We start from the raw sequence: 15,749 nt of genomic DNA on the forward strand, positions 1-15,749 counted from the left end.
GGTGTGCTGGCCGGCGAGCAGCGTGTTGTGGTGGCATTTCGGCCGATGTCATTTTCGCGATGGTGTGTACCATGTGTAGAAGGCGGGGAGGTCAAGCCGAGGGGAAACCCTCGCCGTACGGGCATTATCGATGTCTCCTTCCTGGAGGCGTCGTTGGGGCTTCTCTCTACATGCACCCTCGGTGTTCCCTATTGTGTTTTGCCCTTGTGCTCCTGCATTGGTTTGGTTGTCAGATCCTGGTAATGCTGCATGTGAAGGTAGAGTGATCCCGACGGTGTGCATTGTTGTTGGTGTGCCTAAGCTATCGGCTGAGCTCCGGCCCGACAACTTTACTCCTCCAACACGTGCTCATCCTCTTCGGTGTGGTTGAAGCTTGTTCGGTAGGTATGTATCTTGTGCGCGCAGAGTATTAACTTGCAAGCTGAGTTCAGCATCTTGTATTTTTTTGTCTTTGAAGACGTTGTCAATGAGGGATGCTCCGGTGCTCCCCTCTAAGTGAAGTTGAGGGGTCATATTGAGTTTTTTTTTAAGCGTTGGGCTAGCCCGAACCCATATCCAGCCCGTGTATACCCATATGTATGGATACGGTATATGTACGTGACGTTTAAAAAAAAGGTGATCACGTGAGCACTTAATTAAGATCTAATCCGCTTAAAACTCGCCGATCGTCGTGCATGTGTCTTCTCGTTGCCGCGATCGTCGTGAGAAGAAGTTGTACTCCTCCGTCGTCGGAAACCCTAGCGCGAGCACGAGTTGGTGGTGGTAGGGTTGATCTTCCTCTCGGGAGGGATCGATCCGCCGCCGGCGCGCCGGCCGTCTCCGCCGTCGTGCACGTCCCCTTCGTTGCCGCGATCGCCGTGAGCATTTTACTCCTAGTTGGAACCCTAGCGCGAGCCCGACGCATCAACCGAGCTGGTGGGGGTAGGGTTCCTCTTCCTCCCGGGTGGGATCTGCCGCTGGCGCGCCGGCCGTCTCCGCCGTCGCCGTTGATCGCTCCAACCAGATAAGTGTTGGCGAGCGCGGCTAGGGTTAGGGCCGGCTCCTCTTGCCCTTGAGCGTGGCCTAGCGGCTTCTTCCTCCTCGGACGCATCGATCGACCCCCGTGGTGGGTGTAGGTTTACTCCGGCCGGCGCATCGATCGATTGGTAGGTACGTACATGATAACTCACCTCTTGTTGGGTCATTTTAACTTGTGAAAGAATTTGATGCGGATGTACTGAATTTGAGATTTTTGTTGTAGCTAGGAAATGGATGAGACGATGTCCGTTGTTTGTGAGGTAGAGAATGTTCCTGGAATTGGAGTTCATGGAGATGAGTCGGATAATTCTAGAACGGGGCTTGGTAATGAATCTTTGTCAGGGAGGGAGAATATTTTCGTTGGTTCAAGGTCAGATAATTCCATGAGCTCAGAGCATGGGATGGAAGCAATTATTAATGTAAGTGTATTTGATATATTCAAATTTTTTCATGGAAAGCAAATGCAGAAGGATAAATGTTTTAACATTGTCATGTTATCATTGAATATGTAGATGGACGACATTGACAATGATTATGAGAGAGATATTAGTGATGATGTTGAGTTGGATGAAAACAGCAATGAGGTACATGTAGTGTAATTGTTATTTGATATGCAATGAAATGAGATTACCATTACAAAGTGGGAAACAGTAATGAGGTACATTTACTTGTTGTCTTAAATTTTTGCAGGAAATATTTGGACTTGAAAATGTGTATGACTATTATGGTGAATCCGACATGGAGAATTGTTTTTATGATGAGTCAGTAGTTGGCAAACATTATGTGGAAGCAAAGCCGTCGAATAGCAAGGAGGTACGTATTGGTTAATTTTTTGTGGAAACCAAAAAAAAATTAATAGCCACATAAAAAAAATTAGAGTTTGATTGCTATGTTTTTATGTGACAGTCCCATGTTGATGATGGTGATGACGCGAACCTCAGTCAAGCTTGTCAGGCAGAGGATACGATAGAGTTGTACATGATGATAAAGGAGATGACTTTTCCTAGTGAAGAAGCTGCATTCGAATTCTACAACAGCTATGCCAACGATAATGGATTCAGCATCAGATTGGATAAGGTCAGATATAGCAAAAAAAAATACGAAACATAGGCGTTACGGGCGTTTTTTGTGTTCAAGGGAAGGTGAGCGCGATCCAAAGTTGATGACCGAAGAGGGACATAGCCGGAGGCTCGGACCACCTGTCTCGATGCAACCGTGAGGCGCACATGACCGTGAAGCTGAATGAAAAACTTGGTGTCCGGTATGTTGATAGTTTTGATGACGAGCACAATCATACGTTAGCAAGAGCGGATGAAACACCTTTTCTTTGGTCGCATAGAAAAATCGAGAGATCATCGAAGGCTGAGATCTTAGCTATGGGAGCTGCAGGTATTAGGAAGCACACCATAATGGATTCCATGATTAGCGTAAGTTGATGGTATGGCGGCGTTGGGTACGTCCGACGGGATCTGTACAACCTTTGCGGCAAAGAAAAGAGGAAACTACTTGCGAAGGGTGATGCTGCCACGACCATAGGCATTATGCTCAGCAGAAAGGAGAAGGACCCAAGTTTTTATTTCGACTATGACTTGGATGAAGAAGGACGGCTGAAGAGAATGTTCTGGTGTGACTCGCGATACTGTACGGGACTATGAGGACTATGGAGATGTGCTTGTGTTTGACGAGCACGTACAAGATGAATCGCTATCGTATGCCATTCATACCTTTTGTTGGTCCGAACAATCACCGTAGGACTACGGTTTTTGGTTGTGCCATAGTTTCGGATGAGATAGAAAAAACTTATGTGTAGTTGCTGCAAATATTTCTGAAGGCAATGTGTCAGAAGAAGCCTGAGTGTAATTACGGACTCCGACTCGGCGATGATTAGGGCAATCCGCAGCGTATTTCCCGATGTCTGCAACCGCATATGTTCTTGGCATGTTGAAAAAAATATGAAGATCCATCTCAGTCACAAGTCGTTGGGCGAGTTCCGGTCTATGTTGTACTATAGCACGTCCATAGCCGAATTTGAGCAGAGATGGCAGGCTTTTTTAAAAAGATGGAAGACAGAGAACACGGAAATTTGGTTGAGGAGGATGTACAGGAAGAGGGCACCTGTGGGCTGCAGCTTTTCTGACAGAGGGTTTTTGGCTTGGTATGAAGAGCAACCAGCGGAGTGAAAGTCTGAATTCCTGCCTTCACCTGCACCTTGATGGAGAAATGACTTTGGTGGACATGATATTGCACTATGAGAATTGCATTACCCGCATCCGTGAGAACGAGGCGCATGATGACTCGCACGGCCTCACGGACATTACTCGTGCCCGTAACAAGTCTGCAGGGATCCGGAGGTATTTGCTACCCACGTGTTTACGCCGGCAAACTTCTATATATTGCGGCTAGATTTGAGGTCGGTTGGCGGCATAGTGACTTTGGAAAGAAAGCTCGGGATGTGGGTCTCGAAACTTTTGTCGTGGCATGGCATAATAAACCAAAGAGGCAGTTCACCGTGGAATATACACCGGGAAATCCTAAAGAAACTATAAAGTGCAGACTGCAGGAGAATGATTCGAAAAGGACTCCCTTGCAAACATATATTCCATGTTCTATGTGTTCTGCAAATATCTGAAATTCCAAAGTGTTGTGTTCTTCGTCGGTTATCAAAAGACGCAAGAAATGGACTGCCTACTAGGCGAACGAGTGATATGTTTGGAGTAGGTTGGTCGAGTACAGCGGATAGAATTGAATATAGCAAGGTCGGTGTGTTATCCTCGCAAGCTATGCATGCAAGCATGCAAACACCCAACACTTTGGGCTCGAGTTACGGGACGGTTTAAAGGACGTGATAGCAAAGGCGATTGAGTACGACAAGGCGGGTACGGTGGGTGCTGTTCCGATTTGTCTAAGCTCATTAGCGATTGAACATGTGGAGGACCGAGAAGGAAACATGGTTAAGGTCCAGGATCCTATTAAAGTATCGAGCAAAGGTACACATAATTCAGATGATGACAACCGTCCCAAATCTAAAAATGGAAGACCTCTATCGTACGACGAGCACAAAATTAAGTGCAGGGCTTGCAGAGCCAGGTCACAACCGGCGCAGCAAGAAATGCAAACTTAACAACAAGTGAGTGCCTATAAGCTGTCCTACTTACATAATTCAACAAAAGTAGCATTTTATAATTAGCATGTAATTTCCAATGCAGGTAGTACAAGAACTGTTACCATTATATATGTACTGGCGGCATCAGCAGTGGACTCATGCATCATCTTATGTTGAATGGCAACTCTTATAGCTTGTACACGAAGATTTTTCCATGTTAAGTTGCATTTAATAGTGGCCTAAGTAGTGAGCATGCATATCTGTACACTGTGATAAAATCAATAGCTTTTCGAGTCTACATGTAACTACAATCAGCACTACTAATTAATTATGCACGTAAACAGTTAACGTGGCCAGCTGAAGTTTTTGAAATATTTTGAAGGTTTAGCCATTATTCAGTAAATAAAACAGAAATGACAAATAAACAAAAATTCAGCAAATGTTTCATCATTATCTCGTGGGTTGGGCTCCGGGGACAGGCTTTTGGGTTGGATTTTTTTGTGACTGCGTGTTTACTGGGCTTTTTTACCGGCGGGCCTTGTCTTTCATTTTGTTAGGTCGTTCATATTTAACTCTGCTTCAAGCCTCCCATTCCTGGACCGGTCGGTTCTTCTCCATCCCCTAGTGTCGACTGTTCTTCTCCTCTCCTGGTCAACGTCGGAGCTTGTGGACGTGGCCGTCTGAACCGGCGGTTGCAGAGAAGGGAACAAGGTAAATCCAAGCAGATCGGACGGTTTTAGTACTCGATCTAGTGACTGTGACGCTTTTCATCAATTCCTTGTCAGAGGAAGCCCTCTTTTTTCTTTCCTTTTCTATCCACCACCCGGATCCGGAAGTCCTTCTTTTGTTTGTGCACGTGGTGTGCGGTCCTCACTGGTGTGGTCCTTTTCTCGTACTTGTTTTTTTGTCTTTGTCTTTGTATTACTTCCCCTACTTTTCTATCCCTATTATTTATGCTGGGTCCTAATGGAGCTGTTCTCTGTATGCAGCATGTGTGTTTAAGATGAGAAAAATCGTAAAACTTCTCCTCTTACTTTTCCTCTTACTCTTAATGGGATTATGTATGTTTTAATATTTTTTTATAGCATCACTTATAACCATTTTAAATTGTGGTCTCGCATTTCTTTCTAGTAATTATGGTCTGCATGAATTCTTAATTAGATTGTTACTTTAGGGTTTGAGTCTAATTTATATTTTTTGCACTTCATAATGGTTTAGGATTTATTTGAGTAACAATATGAACAATGTAGTAAAGTAAGCATTCGGATGTTGTTCACCTCTTTTTGGTATGCGAGAGAAATTATGATATTTCATTTTTTTCCAGAGTGTACTCAAGAGTGTTGTTCATTTGTTGAATATGGTTTCTTGTATGAATTTAGATATGCCCATTTGTATCATTTATAATAATTTTGTATTCATATATTAGATGAAGTGTCCAATCTGTGGAAACCGTGATGGTGGTTGCCACATGAAGCTGAAGGAACCAGAGTTCTTCTGCATTACTATGCGTACAAACTTTGAAGAATACTCTGTAAGTTATTTTGATATGCTTGTTGTGTTATTGGTGTATTTAGAATCCATTCCCCATTTATTTTTCAGATTGAACAAACATCACAAGTGTGTGACTGTTGTTGTTATACATCAGTATCATTTTGGTGGATGGAAGAACTGATTGTTTTGTATTATAGCACATATATTTGAATAAAGAAATTTTTGGTGGTTGGCTTTTTTAGGTTTGCTAGCTTCATTCTTTGCTGGAAATTGTGGTGTTAGCTTGTAGACAGTAGTGTAGACAATGTGAAATGAGATCACTTCACACAACCAGCAGATTTGCATTTTTATTTAGTATCCACAATCTTAATTTGCCATGCAGCTAAATATTCTATGCACGGAAAATAGGTTTGGAAGATTACTAATGTGAACTTTGTTGCAGAACATCCCTTGCTCTGTTAGGAAGTATATCAACAAGTCTACTGGTAATGCCTTGACTGTTGAGTCTGGGGACAGGGGTGTTTACAGTTTTCTGCTGGACAAGATGGACAAGAAGACTCGTATTTTCGGTCCTGACTACAAGAAATTCCTCACTGATTATGATATGCATCTGAATGAGAAGATAAGATTTGATATCATAGAGGAAGAAGAAAATGTGTTTGTTACTGCACTAGACATTGAAGATTACTCCAAGGAATTATTCAAAGGTAATTTGCTGTCACTTTTTTGTTCATCTGTTGTTTGTGTTTAACAAACTGCTCTTTTTATCATGGATTTTTCTCTCATTGTTTTTTCCTGCAGAAGTTTTTTATTTTGAAGGAGATGCTAAATCCATCTTTATCTCAAAAACTGTTGAACTTAAAAATTCTGAGATCATCAATATCAACAGCCGTGTTTACGACCGTGGTCTGGGCCTTGGCGGTGTTTTTGTACATCGCTGATGACCCACAAGTATAGGGGGTGTATCGTAGTATCTTCGATAAGTAAGAATGTCGATCCCAACGAGGAGCAGAAGGTGTTGACAAGCAGTTTCGATGAAGGATTCACTGTAAATGCTCACAGACAAGTATTCAGGGGGTTTTGATGTAACAGTTGAATAAAGTACGAGTATGTAAAGTGCGAGAGTAACAATTGCAGCGAGTGGCCCAATCCTTTTTAGCACAAAGGACAAGCCGGTTTGTTTACTTATAATGACCAAACGTTCTCGAGGACACATGGGATTTTAGTCTAGTGCTTTCGCTACATACGGCTAAATAATCTTCATTGTTATGATAAGTGTTGTGTGGGTGAACCTATGCTAATGTACCGCCCTTCCTAGGACTAAATACATACTTGTGATTATACCCCTTGCAAGCATCCGCAACTACAAGAAAGTAATTAAGAATAAATCTAACCACAGCCTTAAACTCTGAGATCCTGCGATCCCTCCTCGCATCGATATACCAACGGGGGTTTAGGTTTCGTCACTCCGGCAACCCCGCAATTAGCAAACGAATACAAGATGCATTCCCCTAGGCCCATAAATGGTGAAGTGTCATGTAGTCGACGTTCACATGACACCACTAGAAGAATAACACCACAACTTAAATATCACACCATTGAATATTACTCAACCATAGTTCACTACTAACATTTAGACTTCACCCATGTCCTCAAGAACTAAACGAACTACTCACGAGACATCATATGGAACATGATCGGAGGTGATATGATGATGAATAACAATCTGAACATAAACTTGGTTCAATGGTTTCACTCAATAGCATCAACAACAAGTATAGATCGATACCGGGAGAGTTTCCCCTATCAAACAATCAAGATCAAACCCAAATTGCTACGGCGGTGACGGTGTCCAGCGGTGATGACGGCGGTGATGATGGTGGAGATGATGATGATGGTGATGGTGATGATGTCCAGCTCGATGTCCGTGACGATGGCGTCGATTTCCCCCTCCCGGAGGGAATTTCCCCGGCGGATTCCTGCCCGCCGGAGAGCTCTTTTCTCTCTGGTGTTCTCCGCCCCGCGAGGCGGCTGTAACTCTTCGTGAGGTATCCCTCTCGGCTTAGGTCTTCGGGACGAAGGGTTTGGCGAAGAAAAGGAGGCGAAAGGGGTCGTGGGCCCCTCACACCACATGGCGGCGCGGCCGGGGCCTGGGCCGCGCCGCCCTAGGGTGTGGGCCCACCCTGGCTCCTCCCGGCTCCTCCTTCTGGCTTCCTTCGTCATCTTGAAAAATAGGATTTTTGGTATAATTTCCTTCCACAGCTTGATCTTCCGAAATATTGCGTTCGACGGTGCTTTTTCCAGCAGTAATCCTCGGCTCCGGTGTTCGATCCTCCAATAATGATGAAACATGCAAAATAGATGAAATAACATAAGTATTGTGTCCCAATATGAAATATATCAATGAATAACGAGCAAATTATGATATAAAATAGTGATGCAAATTGGACGTATCAACTCCCCCAAGCTTAGACTTCGCTTGTCCCCAAGCGAAATCGAACTCGATAAACATGACCACATGTTTATGGAGTGAAGAGTCGATAAATAGAATACGGACAAGAAGCATCATATTCATTCACACAGGACATTATAGTAAACAACCTCTTATAACTCATATTGAAACAAGTATAAGGTAATCACAAGTAAAGGTGCATGAGAAATCATAATTGGTGATGGCAAACTTCGTTCTTGGTCAGAGAACAATTAATAGATTATATTTATCTTATTGAGCAGCGCTCTCATGTTAAAGTTTATAATGCACAACTTGCATACTCAATCATAATGGTCTCTTCATAATCATTGATAACTTGCAAAGCTATATTCATTCGAGATAAAACTTGTACTAAACAAGGAAGAATAGAAGACATGATGTAGCAAATCACAATATAATGGTTTGATCACAACTACTCAAATGCTTGCTTGAGATGGAGAGAAATAGGTTTACTCGACTCAACATAAAGTAAAAGACAGGCCCTTCGCAGAGGGAAGCAGGGATTAAATCATGTGCTAGAGCTCTTTCAGCTTTGAAATCATATAGAGATAATAAAAGTAACATTTTGAGAGGGTGTTTGTTGTTGTCAACGACCGGTAGCGGGTACTCTAACCCCCTTGCCGGACAACCTCCTAAGAGCGGCTCCCATAATATTTTCATTTTGTGTGGCACTCCTTCCAACCTTTCTTTCACAAACCATGGCTAACCGAATCCTCGGGTGCCCGCCAACAATCTCATACCATGAAGGAGTGCCTTTTTATTTTAGCTTTATGATGATGATGACACTCCCCCCAACCTTTGCTTACACAAGCCATGGCTAACCGAATCCTTCGGGTGCCGTCCATCAATCACATACCATGGAGGAGTGTCTATTTAGTTTAATTAATTTGGGACTGGGAATCCCATTGCCAGCTCTTTTTGCAAAATTATTGGATAAGCGGATGAAGCCACTAGTCCATCGGTGGAAATTGCCCAACAAGATTGAAAGATAAAACACCACATACTTCCTCATGAGTGATACGTCTCCGACGTATCGATAATTTCTTATGTTCTATGCCATATTATTGATGATACCTACATGTTTTATGCACACTTTATGTCATATTCGTGCATTTTCTGGAACTAACCTATTAACAAGATGCCGAAGTGCCGGTTCTCGTTTTCTCGCTGTTTTTGGTTTCGAAATCCTAGTAACGAAATATTCTCGGAATTGGACGAAATCGAAGACCCAGGGGCCTATTTTTCCACGGAGCTTCCGGAAGACCGAAGAACACACGAAGAGGGGCCACGAGGTGGCCAAACTATAGGGCGGCGCGGCCCAAGCCCCGGCCGCGCCGACCTATAGTGTGGGCCCCTCGTGACGCCCCTTGACCTGCCCTTCCGCCTACATAAAGCCTCCGTCGCGAAACCCCCGAGGCGAAGAACCACGATACGGAAAACCTTCCGAGCCGCCGCCATCGCGAAGCCAAGATCCGGGGGACAGGAGTCTCGTTCCGGCACCCTGCCGGAGCGGGGAAGTGCCCCGGAAGGCTTCTCCATCGACACCGCTGCCATCTCCACCGCCATCTTCATCACCGCTGCTGCTCCCATGAGGAGGGAGTAGTTCTCCATCGAGGCTCGGGGCTGTACCGGTAGCTATGTGGTTAATCTCTCTACTATGTACTTCAATACAATGATCTCATGAGCTGCTTTACATGATTGAGATTCATATGAGTTTTGTATCACTACTATCTATGTGCTACTCTAGCAAAGTTATTAAAGTAGTTCTATTCCTCCCGCACGTGTGTAAAGGTGACGAGTGTGTGCACCGTGTTAGTACTTGGTTTATGCTATGATCATGATCTCTTGTAGATTGCGAAGTTAACTATTGCTATGATAATATTGATGTGATCTATTCCTCCTACATATGCATGAAGGTGACAGTGTGCATGCTATGCTAGTACTTGGTTTAGTCTTTTGATCTATCTTACACTAAAGGTTACTAAAATATGAGCATTATTGTGGAGCTTGTTAACTCCGGCGTTGAGGGTTCGTGTAATCCTACGCAATGTGTTCATCATCCAACAAGAGTGTAGAGTATGCATTTATCTATTCTGTTATGTGATCAAAGTTGAGAGTGTCCACTAGTGAAAGTGTAATCCCTAGGCCTTGTTCCTAAATACTGCTGCGTTACTACTGCTTGTTTACTGTTTTACTGTGTTACTACTGCTGCAATACTACCACCATCAACTACACACCCGCAAGCTATTTTACGCACCGTTGCTACTTGCTCATATATATTCATACCACCTGTATTTCACTATCTCTTCGCCGAACTAGTGCACCTATTAGGTGTGTTGGGGACACAAGAGACTTCTTGCTTTGTGGTTGCAGGGTTGCATGAGAGGGATATCTTTGACCTCTTCCTCCCTGAGTTCGATAAACCTTGGGTGATCCACTTAAGGGAAACTTGTTGCTGTTCTACAAACCTCTGCTCTTGGAGGCCCAACACTGTCTACAGGAAAGGAGGGGGAACATAGACATCAAGCACTTTTCTGGCGCCGTTGCCGGGGAGGAAAGGTAAAAAGGCACTCATACTCCGGTTCCAGGTAAAGTACTTTTCTCGGCGCCATTGTGTTTGTGCTCGAAGCTATTTCCTTTAGATCCTGCAATTGCATCTTTTTGTTTCTTGTTTACACTAGTTTGGCATAATGGACAACAATGAACTTCTTATTCTATTTCCTGATTTAAAACATGGATTGTTTGATGCGAAAATTAAAAAACCTATGAAATCTTATTTGCATGCTGGTAGTAATATTAGTATGAACGCTTTGAACACCATTGTTGATAATGATATGGAAAATGCTAAGCTTGGGGAAGCTGGTTTTCATGATCTTTTTAGTCCCCCAAGCATTGAGGAGAAAATTTTCTTTGATGATACTTTGCCTCCTATTTATGATGATTATAATAGTGGTCTTTTGGTACAACCTACTATGGAGAGTAAATTTTATTGTGATTATACTATGCCTCCTACACTTGATGAGAATAATAATGATAGCTACTTTGTTGAATTTGCTCCCACTATTACTAATAAAATTGATTATGCTTATGTGGAGAGTAATAATTTTATGCATGAGACTCATGATAAGAATGTTTTATGTGATAGTTATATTGTTGAGTTTGCTCATGTTGCTACTGAAAGTTATTATGAGAGAGGAAAATATGGTTGTAGAAATTTTCATGTTACTAAAATGCCTCTCTATGTGCTGAAATTTTTGAAGCTACACTTGATTTATCTTCCTATGCTTGTTACTTTGCTCTTCATGAACTTGTTTATTTACAAGATTCCTATGCATAGGAAGCATGTTAGACTTAAATTTGTTTTGAATTTGCTTCTTGATGCTCTCTTTTTCTTCATACTCTATTTTTCATGTGAGCATCATTAAAACTGCTGAGCCCATCTTAATGGCTATAAAGAAAGAACTTCTTGGGAGATAACTCATGTGTTATTTTGCTACAGTACTTTGTTTTATATTTGTGTCTTGGAAGTTGTTTACTACTGTAGCAACCTCTCCTTATCTTATGTTTTGTTGTGCCAAGTAAAGTCTCTATGGTAAAGTTGATGCTAGATTTGGATTGCTGCGCAGAAACAGCATTTCTTTGTCTGTCACGAATCTGGGTCTAATTCTCTGTAGGTAACTCAGAAAATTATGCCAATTTACGTGAATGATCCTCAGATATGTACGCAACTTTCATTCAGTTTTGAGTTTTTCCATTTGAGCAAGTCTGGTGCCATTTTAAAATTCGTCTTTACGGACTGTTCTGTTTTTGACAGATTCTGCCTTTTATTTCGCATTGCTTCTTTCGCTGTGTTGGGTGGATTTCTTTGTTCCATTACCTTCCAGTAGCTTTGAGCAATGTCCAGAAGTGTTAAGAATGATTGTGTCACCTCTGAACATGTGAGTTTTTGATTATGCACTAACCCTCTAATGAGTTTGTTTCGAGTTTGGTGTGGAGGAAGTTTTCAAGGGTCAAGAGAGGAGGATGATATACTATGATCAAGAAGAGTGAAAGGTCTAAGCTTGGGGATGCCCCGGTGGTTCATCCCTGCATATTTCAAGAAGACTCAAGCGTCTAAGCTTGGGGATGCCCAAGGCATCCCCTTCTTCATCGACAACATTATCAGGTTCCTCCCCTGAAACTATATTTTTATTCCATCACATCTTATGTACTTTACTTGGAGCGTCTCGTATGTTTCTTGTTTTTGTTTTTGTTTGAATAAATGCTTGTGTGGGAGAGAGACACGCTCCGCTGGTTCGTAGGAACACATGTGTTCTTAGCTCATAATATTCATGGCGAAGTTTCCTCTTCGTTAAATTGTTATATGGTTGGAATTGGAAAATGATACATGTAGTAATTTGCTATAATGTCTTGGGTAATGTGATACTTGGCAATTGTTGTGTTCATGTTTAAGCTCTTGCATCATATGCTTTGCACCCATTAATGAAGAAATACATAGAGCATGCTAAAATTTGGTTTGCATAATTGGTCTCTCTAAGGTCTAGATAATTTCTAGTAAGGTGTTTGAACAACAAGGAAGACAATGTATAGTCTTATAATGCTTGTAATATGTCTTTTATGTGAGTTTTGCTGTACTAGTTCATACTTGTGTTTGTTTCAAACAACCTTGCTAGCCTAAACCTTGTATCGAGAGGGAATACTTCTCATGCATCCAAATCCTTGAGCCAAACAACACTATGCCATTTGTGTCCACCATACCTACCTACTACATGGTATTTCCTGCCATTCCAAAGTAAATTGCTTGAGTGCTACCTTTAAACAATTCAAAATTTATCACCTCTGATTTGTGTCAATGTTTTATAGCTCATGAGGAAGTATGTGGTGTTTATCTTTCAATCTTGTTGGGCAACTTTCACCAATGGACTAGTGGCTTCATCCGCTTATCCAATAATTTTGCAAAAAGAGCTGGCAATGGGATTCCCAGTCCCAAATTAATTAACAAAAATAGACACTCCTCCATGGTATGTGATTGTTGGACGGCACCCGAAGGATTCGGTTAGCCATGGCTTGTGTAAGCAAAGGTTGGGAGGAGTGTCATCATAATAAAACTAAAATAAAAAGGCACTCCTTCATGGTATGAGATTGTTGGCAGGCACCCGAGGATTCGGTTAGCCATGGTTTGTGAAAGAAAGGTTGGAAGGAGTGCCATCCAAAAATAAAATAAAATGGGAGCCGCTCTTTGAAGGTTTGTCTGGCAAGGGGGTTAGAGTACCCGCTACCATTCGTTGACAACAACATACACCTCTCAAAACTTTACTTTTATGCTCTCTTTATGTTTTCAAAATCAAAGCCCTAGCACAAATATAGCAATCGATGCTTTCCTCTTTGAAGGACCATTCTTTTACTTTTATTGTTGAGTCAGTTCACCTATTTCTCTCCACCTCAAGAAGCAAACACTTGTGTGAACTTTGCATTGATTCTTACATACTTGCTTATTGCATTTGTTATATTGCTTTGCATTGACAACTATCCATGAGATATACATGTTACAAGTTGAAAGCAACCGCTGAAACTTCATCTTCCTTTGTGTTGCTTCAATGCCTTTACTTTGATTTATTGCTTTATGAGTTAACTCTTATGCAAGACTTATTAATACTTGTCTTGAAGTACTATGAGAGTGGATTTTGTACACCCACGCATGGGTGTGGGTGTTTCCGGCACCGTCCATTGTGCTTTGAGATTCGGATAAAAAGAAGAGAGAGAAAGGAATCTTTCCATCTACCATGGTGGGCACGAATCTCAAGGAATAAATGGACGGTGATGGAAACACCCACACCCATGCGTGGGTGTACAAAAGTATTTCCCGAAGTACTATTCATGAAAAGTCTTTGCTATATGATTCACTTGTTTACTCATGTCATTACCATTGTTTTGATCGCTGCATTCACTACATATGTTTACAAATAGTATGATCAAGGTTATGATGGCATATCACTTCGAAATTATCTTTGTTATCGTTTTACTCGCTCGGGACGAGCGAGAACTAAGCTTGGGGATGCTTGATACGTCTCCGACGTATCGATAATTTCTTATGTTCTATGCCATATTATTGATGATACCTACATGTTTTATGCACACTTTATGTCATATTCGTGCATTTTCCGGAACTAACCTATTAACAAGATGCCGAAGTGCCGGTTCTCGTTTTCTCGCTGTTTTTGGTTTCAGAAATCCTAGTAACGAAATATTCTCGGAATTGGACGAAATCGAACGCCCGAGGCCCTATTTTTCCACGGAAGCTTCCGGAAGACCGAAGAACACACGAAGTGGGGCCACGAGGTGGCCAAACTATAGGGCGGCGCGGCCCAAGCCCCGGCCGCGCCGACCTATAGTGTGGGCCCCTCGTGACGCCCTCTGACCTGCCTCTTCCGCCTACTTAAAGCCTCCGTCGTGAAACCCACGAGGCGAAGAACCACGATACGGAAAACCTTCCAGAGCCGCCGCCATCGCGAAGCCAAGATCCGGGGGACGGGAGTCTCTATTCCGGCACCTGCCGGAGCGGGGAAGTGCCCCGGAAGGCTTCTCCATCGACACCGCTGCCATCTCCACCGCCATCTTCATCACCGCTGCTGCTCCCATGAGGAGGGAGTAGTTCTCCATCGAGGCTCGGGGCTGTACCGGTAGCTATGTGGTTAATCTCTCTACTATGTACTTCAATACAATGATCTCATGAGCTGCTTTACATGATTGAGATTCATATGAGTTTTGTATCACTACTATCTATGTGCTACTCTAGCAAAGTTATTAAAGTAGTTCTATTCCTCCCGCACGTGTGTAAAGGTGACAGTGTGTGCACCGTGTTAGTACTTGGTTTATGCTATGATCATGATCTCTTGTAGATTGCGAAGTTAACTATTGCTATGATAATATTGATGTGATCTATTCCTCCTACATATGCATGAAGGTGACGAGTGTGCATGCTATGCTAGTACTTGGTTTAGTCTTTTGATCTATCTTACACTAAAGGTTACTAAAATATGAGCATTATTGTGGAGCTTGTTAACTCCGGCGTTGAGGGTTCGTGTAATCCTACGCAATGTGTTCATCATCCAACAAGAGTGTAGAGTATGCATTTATCTATTCTGTTATGTGATCAAAGTTGAGAGTGTCCACTAGTGAAAGTGTAATCCCTAGGCCTTGTTCCTAAATACTGCTGCGTTACTACTGCTTGTTTACTTGTTTTATCGTGTTACTACTCGCTGCAATACTACCACCATCAACTACACACCCGCAAGCTATTTTCTGGCACCGTTGCTACTGCTCATATATATTCATACCACCTGTATTTCACTATCTCTTCGCCGAACTAGTGCACCTATTAGGTGTGTTGGGGACACAAGAGACTTCTTGCTTTGTGGTTGCAGGGTTTGCATGAGAGGGATATCTTTGACCTCTTCCTCCCTGAGTTCGATAAACCTTGGGTATCCACTTAAGGGAAACTTGCTGCTGTTCTACAAACCTCTGCTCTTGGAGGCCCAACACTGTCTACAGGAAAGGAGGGGGAACGTAGACATCAATGAGCTATGAAACATTGACACAAATAAGAGATACTAAGTTTTGAATTGTTTAAAGGTAGCACATGAAGTA

This window comes from Lolium rigidum, chromosome 6 (genome assembly GCF_022539505.1).
Source record: "Lolium rigidum isolate FL_2022 chromosome 6, APGP_CSIRO_Lrig_0.1, whole genome shotgun sequence".
In the NCBI taxonomy this organism is placed as follows: domain Eukaryota; kingdom Viridiplantae; phylum Streptophyta; class Magnoliopsida; order Poales; family Poaceae; genus Lolium; species Lolium rigidum.